Below are 13160 nucleotides of genomic sequence, written 5' to 3'. Positions count from 1 at the left end.
GCAAAGTTGATATGATGCATCGGAGAAACTCGATAGGTGGCATTAGCATAGAGATCTTCATAAGTCTTCTCTTGATACTTAGTCCAGAACAGCTCAGAACAATTGTCGGCCTTGGGAGTGGTGTAGATGTTTGTCTGACGCAGCCGAGCATACTCATGATCAGGCCATTTCCCAACGGGCATGCCTCGAAGCCTTCAGATGATGTTACCTCGAGGTTCAGCAACAGCAGTAGCCACACCCTTCTCCCGACGAGATGCTTTCTTTACCGGTAAGAGCTCTGCTTCAAAATTAGTAGGGACACCCCTTTTTCCTGAGAACGAACGACGAGAACCACCTGCACCTGAGAAAGCAAGGGATAGAAAGTGCAGATGATAAGGTACACTAAAACAGAGAAAACAAGACAAGCAGTGCATGGTGAATGACATGTTCAAGATACAATAGAAGAAGCTGTCGAAGATCTGGCATCAGCAAGACCGGCAATGCCGGGGTGGTCTGGGTGGCAGTGCCGGTGCGATGGGGGCGGCAGTACCGCTGAGGGGAGTTGGCAGTGCCGGTCAACAGGGAAACTACCCAGATCTACTACAGGCTCAGCCATTGTTTCTCAAAATTTCACTACACCATATACTACATCATCTACCTCAATGGCAAAACCTAGGGAGAGATTCATCCAGCCTTCTTTCTTCTAGAAAGGTCTACCCATTCTAGAGAGGGAGAGAGAGAGGAGAAGAAGCTAACCAGAGGAGGAAGCCATGGAGGAGGTTGCCCAACCCGGATCCAGCCGACCAGAGGAGGAGGGATGGCCTAGGACGGCGGCCGGAGGACAGGGGCGGCGGCGGTGATGGCTGGAGTCGGGTGGGAGGAGAGGAACACAGGGGGAGGGGAGAATGAGGCAGTTGCTCTAACTCCCCTGCGGGCCCTCAACTTAGCCCCACGCCCACATCGGCATTGCCGCCCAGCCGAGGCCGGCAGTGCCGGGGTTGAACCACCGGCAGTGCTGGGGTGTCATCACCGGCAGTGCCAGGGTGCAAGCACCGGCAGTGCCACCAAACCAGCCCAAAGCCCAAGAAACCTCACAAATTTTCAGAGTTTTAGTGTTTAGATTGGAATTTTTTCTTTAGGAAAGATGGGGCTTAGGATAGAAAGATCACACTGTTGATGGTACGATATCACCCATATTTGCAAAAACATTGCAACTAAAGACCAAACATGAGTGATTTCCCATAAGAACAAAAGATAGTCAAATGAAGTCATTAAGATTCAACTAACTCCAACTCTTCACAAAGAAGAGTGTGGTGGCCTAGGCCACCATATATGAGTGTTATGGCATGGCACCGCGAAGATATATCTGGGGCCCAAACCATTACTCATCATTGAAGCTCACATATCAACATATGATATAAAGAGAATGATTTCTTAATGTTGGCATTATGGGGGAGGGATAGCTCAATAATTTAAACCGCACCCCCCTATTTCCATGCCCGCATCTAAACCAAATAAAGTTTTGAGATAAATGTGTGTTTGCAAGATGGTCAAGCCATACTCCTTGAATCTATGATATTTAGCTCATTCCTCAAATAGCAAAACCTTGCTTCATCAAGAGGCTTCGTGAATATATCGGCAAGTTGATCTTTGGTAGGAACATAGATAAGCTCAATATCACCACGGGCAACATGATCCCTAATGAAATGATTCCGGATCTCAATATGCTTCGTTCTTGAATGTTGCACCGGATTATAGGCAATCTTGATGGCACTTTCATTGTCACATAATAGAGGCACTTTGTCACAAATGACACCGTATTCCTTTAAAGTTTGCCTTATCTATAACAATTGAGTGCATCCACTTGCAGCGACAACATATTTGGCTTCGGCGGTAGAGAGAGATATACAATTTTGCTTCTTAGAAGACCAACACACCAAGGACCTACCAAGGAATTGGCAAGCCCCGGAGGTTGATTTCCTATCATCCTTGTCTCCCGCCCAATCCGCATCGGTGTATCCATTGAGAATAAAACTTGAGCCTTTAGGGTACCAAATACCATATCTTGGGGTATCAACTAAATATCGAAAGATTCTTTTGAGAGCCAACATGTGACTCTCCTTAGGAGAAGCTTGATACCTTGCACACACACCAACACTCAACACTATGTCCGGTCTAGATGCACAAAGGTAAAGCAAGGATCCAATCATGGAGCGATATACCTTTTGATCCACCTCTTTACCATTGGGATCTAGTGCAAGATGACATTTAGTAACCATAGGAGTGGCTACACCTTTCATCTCGGTCATGTTGAACCTCTTGAGCATGTCTTGGAGATATTTTGCTTGGTTGATGAAAGTCCCTTCTCTCAATTGCTTGATCTCAAAACCAAGAAAGAACCTCATCTCTCCCATCATAGACATCTCAAACCTATCGGTCATAAGCTTTGAAAATTCATCATTGAAAGCTTTGTTAGTAGAGCCAAAGATAATATCATCAACATATAATTGGCAAACGAAAAGCTCCCCATTGACCCTCTTAGTAAAAAGAGTGGGATCGATTAACCCAACATCAAACCCACGGTCTATCAATAATTCTGTAAGGTGCTCGTACCAAGCTCTAGGAGCTCGTTTGAGACCATAAAGTGCTTTATCAAGCTTATAGACATGGTTAGGAAAGTTGAGATCCTCAAACCCCAGGGGTTGCTTAACATAGACCTCTTCATGCAAAGGACCATTAAGAAATGTACTTTTCACATCCATTTGTTGTAACTTAAAGTTATGATGCGATGCATAAGAAAGAAGGATACGGATGGACTCAAGGCGAGCCACGGGAGCATAAGTTTCTCCAAAGTCAATTCCTTAAATTTGAGAGAAACCTTGAGCAACCAATCTTGCCTTGTTCCTCACAACATTTCCAAACTCATCTTGCTTGTTCTTGAAAATCCATTTAGTGCCTATAACATTGCGGCACCCCTTTGGCTTCTCTACTAAGGTCCAAACCTTGTTGCACTTGAAGTTGTTGAGCTCTTCATGTATGGCTTCCAACCAATCCGAATCTTCAAGAGCCTCAAATACTTTCTTGGGTTCCACTAAGGAGATATAAGCATGATGATTGCTAAAGTTGGCCAATTGCCTTCTTGTGGAAACTTTTCCTCTTACATCACTTAGGACCTTATCATGAGTGTGTCCAAGAATTTCCAAGTTCCTATCTCTTCTTGCAAGATGACGGGCCACGATCTCCTCCTTGGTTATTCTTGGCCTTGGAGGTATCACTTGATCAACTTGATCATTTGGGTCCCCGTCTTGACCTTCAACTTGAGCTTCCTCAATTTCTTGAGAGTGCTCAAAATCATGTGCTTGATCTTGGACATCATTTGGTGAAGAGTCATCATGATAACTTGGTTGATCTTGTCCTTGATTTTGCACACAAGAGGGAGGGTCCTATTCTTGTTCTTGGGTTGGTGCATCATAAGCTTCAATAGAAAGGGTTTGTTGATGTTGACAAGATGAGGGCTCCACCGTGGTAGAGCATAGTCCTTCCCGAGATGCCACACCGTGTCCCTCAATGGGGCGGAAAAATCCCACACCCATTCTTACTGTGACATCTTGTGGTATTTCATCACCTGCACAAACATCAACTTGCCCCACTTGGGAGCCATCATTTTCTTCGAACCTCACACTACAAGATTCGATGATAATCCCGGAGGATACATCAAAGACTCTATAAGTGTGAGATTCGGCACCGTAGCCAACAAATATACCCTCCAAAGCTTTAGGGGCAAATTTAGATAAACAAACTCCTTTGATTTTGTAGAAACACTTACACCCAAACACCTTGAAGTATGAGATATTAGGATTGTTCCCGGTGAGTATTTCATATGGAGTCTTGTTCAAGCCCTTGCGAAGATAGAGCCGGTTAGAAGAGTGGAAAGCGGTGGAGATGGCTTCGGCCCAAAAGTTATAGCGGGATTTATACTCCGCCATCATAGATCTTGCCATATCCATAAGAGTCCGGTTCTTCCTCTCCGCAACACCATTTTGTTGAGGGGTGTATGCAGCGGAATATTGATGTCGGATCCCCTCATCACTAAGAAAATCATTGAGTGTATAATTCTTGAACTCGGAGCCGTTGTCACTTCTTATTGCCATTATAAGGAGGTTGTGTTGGCGTTGCACCTCGGTGGCAAAGTCAATGAAGATTTGTTGAGTCTCATCTTTCCTTTTGAGAAAGTAGACCCAAGTGTATCTTGAGTAGTCATCAACAATCACCAAGCAATGTTTCTTCGCACCAAGACTTGCATGAGAAACGGGACCAAAGAGATCCACATGAAGGAGCTCCAAGATCCTCTTGGAAGAGATTATAGTCTTGCTTGGATGCGGAGAGTCATGCATTTTGCCTTCAACACAAGCCCTACAAACACGATCTTTGGCAAAAGACACATTTTCCATTAGTCCCACAATATGGTTCCCCTTGTGAAGACTTTGCAAAGTTCTCATGTTGACATGGGCCAAGCGGCGATGCCACAACCAACCCACATCCGCCTTTCCGAATAGGCACATCGCACTTGTCGTGGTGGTCTCCGAAAAGTCCACCACATACAAGTTGTGTTCGTGATACCCAATGAAAGCGACTTTTAGAGTCTTGCTCCACAAGAGGACCACAATATCATTATCAATAAAGACGGCGAAACCCATCTTGCCAAGGGCGGAAACGGAAAGCAAATTGTAACCAAGGGTTTTGACAAGCATGACATCCACAAGAGTAATGTTGTGTGCAACCACAACCTTGCCAAAACCCAATACCTCGGATGTAGAATTATCACCAAAGGAGATGGTGATATGATCTATGTTGGGCCTCAACTCCTTGATGAGGTTCTTGCCTCCGGTCATATGACTTGTACATCCACTATCAAGTACCCATTTTGACCCTCCGGCGGCATAGTCCTACATGAGATCAATTCTTGGATTTAGGTACCCATTTTTCAATGGGTCCTCTTTTGTTAGCAACAAGGGTCTTTGGGACCCAAATAGACCAAGCAATATAACCATCATATGGACCAACATATTTTGCATAAACGTCACCATAATAATCTTTAAATAAAACATAGTGAGGATTAGCAATTCCCGCACTATCATCATTAATGATGTTGACCTTAGGGGCTTCATCATTAGTGATAACTTTGTTTTGTGCGGGCTTGGTTTTCTTCTTGTTAGCCTTCTTTGCCTTGGCAACATAACCAAGGCCCTCCTTCCCATTGTTTGATCTTTGGTTACTCAAAAGATCATCTAAAGACAATTTACTTTGGGGAGAGGAGGCCTTAGCAAGTTCATCCTTTAACCTACCATTTTCCTCAATAATGTTTGTATGATCACAAGTAGGAGTGGAGGAGCTAGGCACATCATGTTTAGCAAGCCTAATTTGAAGTTGCTCATTCGACTTGGAGAGAAGTGAGTATTCACTCTTCAAGGCTTTGTGAGCCTTGTCTAGATCATCTAGATCCTTCACAAGTTTCTCTTGATCAACACCAAATTTGGCTTTTTTTCCTTTTTAAGCACTTTTGCTTTAGCCCTAGCAAGATCTCTTTCTTTACTAAGCTCATTAATTTTTTCTTGAGGCTCTTCAAGATTTTCTAGCTTCTCTTCAAGAGAAGCTATAGTTTCTTGTCCTTCCTCAAGGGCATTTTTAAGAGCATAAATTTCAAGATAGTCTTCTCTCTCTATTTGACATTTCTTCTCAAGGGTATCATTTAGTTGAGCTAGACGAATCATGAGATTTGAAACATGCTTTTTAGTGTCACCTTTCAAGTTAAGATTGAACTCATCAAAGTCAAGCATTTCTTGTTTTACTTTTAGACTAGCATGATCAACCCCTAGGTCATTTGATATGATAGGTATAGAGGGGTTGGGGGATGATACCTCGGAAGATTTAGCCATGAGGCACTACAAGAAAAGTTGCCATGGCCGACGAAGTTGAAGTCGCGTCGTGGTTGCTGGTGCACCATGGCCGACGATTTTGGGTCTCTCCGTGGTGCATGTCAAAACTTTTTTTTCTCGTTTTTGAGGCCACCTAGCCCGACGAAAGCGGCCAAAACGTCTCCTATGGTGGCCCGAGACATGGTGCATCGCGAATTCTCGGGTTCGTCGGCCGAGTCAACGCAAATCCGCACCGCCCAGGGATGTATGGCCCAGATGGTAGCCTTTCTAGCATTGTTTTTTTCTCGATCGCGCCATCTTGTTCAACGCTCTCCGATCGAGCCGTTTACGATGCATGATCATGGGTCCCACATGTCATCCTCTATGAACCAAAATTCTTTCTATTCTTGGATTTTTTTGACCCCCTGATTTCTGGCTACTTCCTTTTTCTTTTGATCCCCTGCCGCCTTGGAAACGTTGAGACCGCTGCTGCTAAATGGGACCCGCATGTCATTCTCTATGTACTATAAAACTTTCTTTTCTTGCATTCTTTTTGGTACCTCATAATTGATCACTTGCCTTTTTCTTTCGATCCCGTGCCGCCTCTCAAACGGTGAGACCGCTGCTGCTAAATGGGACCCGCATGTCATCCTCTATGTACTATAAAACTTTCTTTTCTTGCATTCTTTTTGGCACCTCATAATTGGTCACTTGCCTTTTTCTTTCGATCCCGTGCCGCCTCTCAAACGGTGAGACCGCTGCTGCTAAATGGGACCCACATGTCGTCCTCTATGTACTATAAAACTTTCTTTTCTTGCATTCTTTTTGGCACCTCATAATTGGTCACTTGCCTTTTTCATAATCTTTATCCCTAATGTTTATAGGAGATGTGGCAAACTTAGGATCAGGAGACAGTTTATATCTAACAGCATGTTCTGCAAGCAACTTTTTAATTTTTCTTGCATCAGTAGTAGCATTGCATTTTTCAATAAAATCATCATTAAGCTCCACATAATCTTCCTCAGGATCATCACTAAAATAACCAAGTTCAGGTGAACTAACAAGTGTAGTAGCATTAGGAGTTTCAGTATTTTCAATTTGTCTAGACCTAGCAATTGTAGCATCTAGAAAAGATCCCAATGAACCACTATCATCAAGCACAGCAGAAACATTATCAATATTATGAGAGTGTTCAGATTCAGCAGATGTACCCGCATGCGAAGCATGTGGCGGTGAAACAAGTTTATCAAGCACAGATGGTGAATCAAGAGCAGCAGAGGTATTCAGAATTGTACCTTTTCTTGTAGTGGATGGTAATATGGCGATCTTAGTATCGCGAGGTTTACCCATGATGGAGAATTTGCAGCGAACAATATTAATCCAAGTGAACTTCCAAATAAAGCTATGCTCCCCGGCAACGGCGCCAGAAAATAGTCTTGATGACCCACAAGTATAGGGGATCGCAACAGTCTTCGAGGGAAGTAAAACCCAATTTATTGATTCGACACAAGGGGAGACAAAGAACACTTGGAAGCCTTAACAACGGAGTTGTCAATTCGATTGCACTGGAAACAGACTTGCTCGCAAGGGTTTATCAAGAGTAACAGGTTTATAGCGATAGCGAGTAGTGAAATAACAGCAGAGTAACAGAGACAGCAGTAGTGATTTTAGTAAACAGCAGGATTAAAATACTGTAGGCACGGGGACGGATTACGGGCGTTGCATGGATGAGAGAAACTCAGGTAACAATCATAGCAGGGCATTTGCAGATAATAATAAAACGGTGTCCAAGTACAAAGCAATCAATAGGCATGTGTTCCATATATAGTCGTGCGTGCTCGCAATGAGAAACTTGCACAACATCTTTTGTCCTACCAGCCGGTGGCAGCCGGGCCTCAAGGGAAACTACTGGATATTAAGGTACTCCTTTTAATAGAGTACCGGAGCAAAGCATTAACACTCCGTGAACACATGTGATCCTCACATCGCTACCATTCCCTCCGGTTGTCCCGATTTCTGTCACTTCGGGGCCATCGGTTCCGGACAGCGACATGTGTATTCAACTTATAGGTAAGACCATAAACAATGATTATCTTGATGAAACAATAACATGTTCAGATCTGAGATCATGGCACTCGGGCCCTAGTGACAAGCATTAAGCATAACAAGTTGCAACAATATCATCAAAGTACCAATTACGGACACTAGGCACTATGCCCTAACAATCTTATGCTATTACATGACCAATCTCATCCAATCCCTACCATTCCCTTCGGCCTACAGCGGGGGAATTACTCACACATGGATGGGGGAAACATGGCTGGTTGATGTAGAGGCATTGGCGGTGATGGCGGCGATGATCTCCTCCAATTCCCCGTCCCGGCGGAGTGCCAGAACGGAGACTTCTGGCTCCCGCGACGGAGTTTCGCGATGTGGCGGCGTTCTGGAGGGTTTCTGGCGACTTCGACTTCTCCCTGTGCGTTTTTAGGTCGAGGCCGATAAATAGTCCGAAGGAGGGCGTCGGAGGCCGGCCGAGGGGGCCACACCACAGGGCCGCGCGGGCACCCCCTGGGCCGCGCCGCCCTATGGTGTGGGGCCCTCGGGCCTCCACTTCAATTGCCCTTCTGGCTCCGTTAGTTTCCTGGGAAAATAGGGCCTTCTGCATAAATTCCGAGGTTTTTCCCGAAAGTTGGATTTCTGCACAAAAACGAGACACCAGAGCAGTTCTGCTGAAAACAGCGTTAGTCCGTGTTAGTTGTATCCAAAACACACAAATTAGAGGCAAAACAATAGCAAAAGTGTTCGGGAAAGTAGATACGTTTTGGACGTATCACCCCTGCCGCCTCTCAAACGGTGATACCGCTGCTGCTAAATGGGACCCGCATGTCATCCTCTATGTACTATAAAACTTTCTTTTCTTGGATTTTTTTGGCACCTCATATTTGGTTACTTGCCTTTTTCTTTCGATCCCCTGCCGCCTCTCAAACGGTGATACCGCTGCTGCTAAATGGGACCCGCATGTCATCCTCTATGTACTATAAAACTTTCTTTTCTTGCATTTTTTTTGGCATCTCATATTTGGTCACTTACCTTTTTCTTTCGATCCCCTGCCTCCTCTCAAACGGTGATACCGCTGCTGCTAAATGGGACCCGCATGTCATCCTCTATGTACTATAAAAATTTCTTTTCTTGGATTTTTTTGGCACCTCATATTTGGTCACTTACCTTTTTCTTTCGATCCCCTGCCGCCTCTCAAACGGTGAGACCGCTGCTGCTAAATGGGACCCGCATGTCATCCTCTATGTAATATAAAACTTTCTTTTCTTGGATTTTTTTTGGCACCTCATATTTGGTCACTTACCTTTTTCTTTCGATCCCCTGCCGCCTCTCAAACGGTGAGACCGCTGCTGCTAAATGGGACCCGCATGTCATCCTCTATGTACTATAAAACTTTCTTTTCTTGAATTATTTTTGGATCCTGATATTTGGTCACTTGCCTTTTTCTTTCTATCCCGTGCAGCCTCTCAAACGGTGAGACTGCTGCTGCTAAATGGGACCTGCATGTCATCCTCTATGTACAATCAAGTTTCTTTTCTTGAATTATTTTTGGATCCTAATATTTGGTCACTTGCCTTTTTCTTTCGATCTCATGCCACGTTTGAAACGTTGAGGAACCTGCAGGATCATGGGACACGCATGTCATCCTCTATGTACTATAAAAGTTCATTTTCTTGGTTTTTTTTCACCCTCTGATTTTTGGCTATTTCCTTTTTCTTTTGATCCCCTGCCACCTTTGAAACGTTGAGGACTCTGCTGGCTCATAGGTCCCACATGTCAGCCTCTATGTACAATCAAGTTTCTTTTCTTGAATTATTTTTGGATCCGGATATTTGGTCACTTGCCTTTTTCTTTCGATCTCATGCCACGTTTGAAACGTTGAGGAACCTGCTGGCTCATCGGACCCGCATGTCATCCTCTATGTCCATCAACTTTCTTTTCTTGGATTTTTTTTGACCCCCTAATTTCTGGCTACTTTCTTTTTCTTTTGATCTCAAGTTGCATTTGAAACGTTGGGACCGCTGCTGCAAAATGGGACCCGCATGTCATTCTCTATGTACAATAAAGTTTCTTTTCTTGGATTATCTTTGGCTCATGATATTTTGTCAGTTGCCTTTTTCTTTTGATCTCATGCCGCTTTTGAAACGTTGACTAAGCTACTGGTTCATGGGTCCCGCATGTCATCCTCTACGAACAATAAAAGTTTCCTTTATTGGAGTTATTTCTTACCCCTAATTTCTAGCTATTTGCCTTTTTCTTTTGATCTCCTGCCCCCTTTGAAACGATGAGGACGCTGTTGGCAGGTCGGTCCCACATGTCATCCTCTGTGGACAATAAAAGTTTCCTTTGATGGATTTATTTTGAACCCCTAATTAATTTCGGGATATTTCCTTTTTTTGTTTGATCCCCTGCCGCCTTGGAATCGTTGAGGATGCTGCTGCCTCATGGGTCCCGCATGTCATCCTCTCAGAACGGTAAATGTTTCTTTTCTTGGATTTTGTTTACCAAATGATTTTTGGCTAATTTTTTCTTTCGATCTCCTACCGCCTTTAAAACGTTGAGGACACTGCTGGCTCACGGGTCCAACATGTCAGCCTCTATGAACAATAAACGCTGAGGATGCTGCTGCCTCATGGGTCCCGCTTGTCATCCTCTTAGAAGGAAAATGTTTCTTTTCTTGGATTGTTTACCAACATATTTTTGGTTTATTTTTTCTTTCCATCCCCTGCCGTCTTTAAAACATTGACGACGCTGCTGGCTCATGGGTCCCCGATGTCAGCCTCCCCTTACAAGAAACATTTGATATCTTGATTATTTTGCAGACAATAAACAGCGTATTTCGCTCTGAGCTATTGCAATAATTAAATCTTTATTTTTCATAAACAAACTTATATGTTGAATCTCCTTGTTTTTTGTTTTTGCAAAGCATAGGACTTTCCTGTTTTTTTTGAGAAAAATCTAAACTCTCTTGTTTTGGAGTGGGTTGAAATTGTACGAGTCAAAAGGCCCAGCAGGATAGTTCGAAGGCCCAGATGTCCAGATGCAGCCAAATTGAAATCTTTCTTTTCTTGGATTTTTTTCACCCCTGATTTCTGGCTACTTCATTTTTCTTTTGGTCCTGTGCCGCCTTGGAAACGTTGAGACCGCTGCTGCAAAATGGGCCTCGCATGTCATCCTCTATGTACAATAAAATTTCTTTTCTTGGATTATTTTCGGGTCCTCATATTTGGTCACTTGCCTTTTTCTTTCGATCTCATGCCGCCTTTGAAACGTTGAGGAAGCTGCTGGCGCATGGGTCCCGCATGTCATCCTCAATGAACAATAAAAGTTTCCTTTCTTGGAGTTATTTTTTACCCCTAATTTCTGGCTATTTTCCTTTTTTCTTTCGATCCCCAGTCGCCTTCGAAACGTAGAGGACGCTAGTGGCTCATGGGTCCCAGATGTCAGCCTCTATGAACAATAAACCTTTCCTTTGTTGGATTTATTTTTCACCCTCTGATTTTTGGCTATTTCCTTTTTCTTTTGATCCAATGCCGCCTTGGAAACGTTGAGTAAGCTGCTGACACATAGGGCCCGCATGTCATCCTCTATGTACAATCAACTTGCAAGATCTTGGAGCGAAAGAGCTTGTATTAGTGGGACCCATATGTCATCCTCTATGTACAATAAAAGTTTCTTTTCTTGGATTATTTTTTGCTCCTGATATTTGGTCACTTTCCTTTTTCTTTCGATCGCATGCCGCCTCTGAAACGTTGAGTAAGGTGCTGGCTCATGGGACCCGCATGTCATCCTCTATGTACAATAAAAGTTTCTTTTCCTGGATTATTTTTGGCTCCTGATATTTGGTCACTTGCCTTTTTCTTTCGATCTCATGCCGCCTCTGAAACGTTGAGGAAGCTGCTGGCTCATTGGTCCCGCATGTCATCCTCTATGAGCAATAAAAGTTTCCTTTGTTGGAGTTATTTTTTACCCCTAATTTCTGCTGGCTACTTCCTTTTTCTTTTGATCCCCTGCCGCCTTTGAACGTTGAGGACTCTGCTGGCTAATGGGTCCCACATGTCAGCCTCTATGAGCGATAAACCTTTCTTTTCTTGGAGTTATTTTGACCCCTAATTTCTGGCTATTTTGCCTTTTTTTTGGATCCCGTGCCGCCTTGGAAACGTTGAGGATGCTGCTGCCACATGGGTCCCGCATGTCATCCTCTTAGAACGATAAATATTTCTTTTCTTCGATTTTTTTACCAACTGATTTTTGATTTATTTTTTCTTTCGATCCCCTGCCGCCTTTAAAACTTTGACGACGCTGCTGGCTCATGGGTCCTAATGTCAGCCTCCCCGTACTAGAAACATGTGATATCTTGATTATTTTGCAGACAATAAAAAGTGTATTTCGCTCTGAGCTATTGCAAACGGATAAATTAAATCTTTATTTTTACATAAACAAACTAATATGTTGAATCTCCTTGTTTTTGTTTTGTTTTTGCGAAGCATAGGACTTTCATGTTTTTGGAGTGGGCTGAAATTGTACGAGTCAAAAGGCGTCTAGCAGGTTAGAAGGCCCAGATGGCCATGCAGCCCCAATTGATATCTTCCTTATCTTGGATTATTTTTTGATCAAAAGGCCCAGCAGGGATACATCCTTTTTCTTTCGATCCTGTGTCGCCTTTGAAATTGTGGACGCTGCTGGCTCATGGGTACCACATGCCAGCCTCTATGAACAATAATATTTCTTTTCTTGGAATTTTTTACCCCATGATTTCTGGCTATTTGCCTTTTTCCTTGGATCCCCGGCCGCCTTTGAAACGATGAGGACGCTGCTGGCGCATAGGTCCCACATGTCAGCCTCTATGAACAATAAACCTTTCTTTTCTTGGATTTATTGTTGACCCCTAATTAATGGCTACTTCGCTTTTTTTCGATCCTCAGCCGCCTTTGAAACGTTGAGGACGCTGCTGACTCATGGGTCCCATATGTCAGCCTCTATGAAAAATAAAACATTTACTTTCTTGGATTTATTTTTGAAACCTAATTAATGACTACTTGGTTCTTTCTTTTGATCCCGTGACGCCTTCGAAATGTTGAGGGCGCTGCTGGCTCATGGGTCCAACATGTCAGCATCTACGAACAATAAGAGTTTCCTTTGTTGCATTTATTTTTGACCCCTAATTTCTGGCTATTTGCCTTTTTTCGATTGCCTGCCGCCTTAGAA

Source organism: Lolium perenne, chromosome 2 (assembly GCF_019359855.2).
Source record: "Lolium perenne isolate Kyuss_39 chromosome 2, Kyuss_2.0, whole genome shotgun sequence".
Lineage (NCBI taxonomy): Eukaryota > Viridiplantae > Streptophyta > Magnoliopsida > Poales > Poaceae > Lolium > Lolium perenne.
This window is presented reverse-complemented; position numbering follows the sequence as displayed.